The sequence below is a fragment of the Mesocricetus auratus genome, unplaced genomic scaffold, assembly GCF_017639785.1.
Source record: "Mesocricetus auratus isolate SY011 unplaced genomic scaffold, BCM_Maur_2.0 Super-Scaffold_100714, whole genome shotgun sequence".
Lineage (NCBI taxonomy): Eukaryota > Metazoa > Chordata > Mammalia > Rodentia > Cricetidae > Mesocricetus > Mesocricetus auratus.
In genome coordinates this window covers 2,990,063-2,992,029 of record NW_024429270.1, presented here as the reverse complement: position 1 = coordinate 2,992,029, position 1,967 = coordinate 2,990,063, and the positions used below count along the sequence as shown (strand labels likewise).

General features: G+C 32.0%; 1 non-coding gene across 1 annotated transcript; it reads right to left on the bottom strand.

Annotated features, from left to right (window-relative positions):
- Positions 1 to 1,422: 1,422 nt before the first annotated feature.
- On the bottom strand, positions 1,423 to 1,528 carry LOC121137927. Its single transcript, XR_005875194.1, has one exon. It is a non-coding gene; the product is annotated as a U6 spliceosomal RNA (small nuclear RNA).
- Between the last annotated feature and the right edge of the window lie 439 nt (positions 1,529 to 1,967).

Below are 1,967 nucleotides of genomic sequence, written 5' to 3'. Positions count from 1 at the left end.
CACAATATTCATATTTTTCTTTTTGAAACAATAACAACAGGTAATAACCAGTTTTAAGTATTAGTACAGAATAATGGTTTGTCATTATCAGTATTTTCATATATTTATACTCCTATTTAATATGGATAATATTGTTATGTATATACATATATGTCACACTCATATGCATATTTCATCATCCATGTGTAAAAGAACTTATTTCATAAATGTTTGACTATTATGTAACTAAAATGACACCATGAATGATCTTGGTTTTAGTTATTAAATAACTTAAACATGCTAAAATTATCATACAAATAACTGTTTAAGTGTATACTTTCTCCTTTAATATGTTTCTATATTTAGCATGATTATTGCTTTTATGAATTTTACAAAAAATTTATTTTTTTCTTTGCTAGTTTAGGGGCTTGAACCAAGAGTTTGATACATGCTAGACCTGCTAGGCAAATACTGTATCACAGAGTCATGTTTCTTGCCCTACTTTGAAGACACACATACACGTCCAGATTCTGTGGAAATATGTTTCCACTATTCTTAGGTAAATGTTCAAGAGTTCAATTTCTAGACTATGCATCATGACTCTCTCCTTAGATTTTAACTAACTGTCAAAATATTCTAAAATATCTTAGCTATTTTATATTCTCACCAAACTGTATTCATGTTCTATTATTCCCTATATACTGTTCAGTTTTTGGTATTAGCAATAGTTTATTTTTTATTTCATCAGTTGAAATGCCAATTTCACTCATTTTTATTCTTTGTTGTTGTTGTCATTGTCCAGCTGGTATTATGATTACAACCTTTCTGTATACATGTATACCACCTACATACAAACACAAAGCCTGTTCAGTCCTTATTGTGTTGTATGCATGTTTTCAAGGCTGACCTATTGGCACTGGACAACCAATTTTTATTTTCCTCACTGGGGTTGAACATTTCTCCTGTTCTCAACTTTCCTAGTTTCCTAAAGTTCTTTGTGTAGGGCCAGGTTGAACAGGTTAGTTAGTCCAGATGAGGTGTGTGTGTGTGTGTGTGTGTGTGTGTGTGTGTGTGTGTGTTTCAGGTAGTTAATAGTTTAATTCCTTATGACTCTTCCAAACGTTGTTAGTGTTATTTTGCCTTCCTATCTTCTCTGTTAATATCCCCCTCCCCTCCCTAGTTAGAATTAACTTTTTTCCCATTTTGATGGGAAACAATTTGATCACTTGTACCATGTTTTTTCCTTCTCTGTTGCTTCCCCATACTTCACCTTTATAATTGTCCTTTTTACTTTCTTGGTTCCTGAAATTACTCCTGGATATATGCTTTCATCTGAAGATTTGGAGCTAACAGCCTCCAATGAAAGAACATGTAATATTTGACTTTCTGGGTCTGTGTTATCTCATTCAATAAGATTTTTTGAGTTTTATCCATTTACTTGCAAAAAATTTGGAACACTTCATGAATTTGTGTCTCATCCTTTCTTAATGCCATGATGATCTTCTCTGTATTGTTCTAATTTTAATATATGTGTCGCCAAAGTGAGCACCATGTATTTATTTCATCTATTTAAAATTTAGTTTGCTAATGTTTTGCTAAATATTTTACATATATATTCACGAATTCATTTATAACTATGATGGTATATTTGTTTGGGTTAAGTGATGCTCAGTGAGATAAACATTAAATGTGTGTCTGTGAGAATATTTCCAGAAGACCTTAGCCTTTGGATTATTGAACTAAGCAAAGTAAATAGTCATCTCCAGTGTTTGTGAACACCATCTAATCTGCTGTGGATTTAAACAGGAAAAAAGCAAAACAAATAATTGACTCTCTTTTGTGGTTGGATGTCTCTTCTCTCCTACTCTCAGTCAGTGATATTTAGGTTTCTGATTTGCAAAGTTAGTCTGATTTATACTACTGATTTTCCTAACCATTTAGTTTGCAGTTAGCATATCATAAAATGCCCCCCACTGTGATTTGAGCTA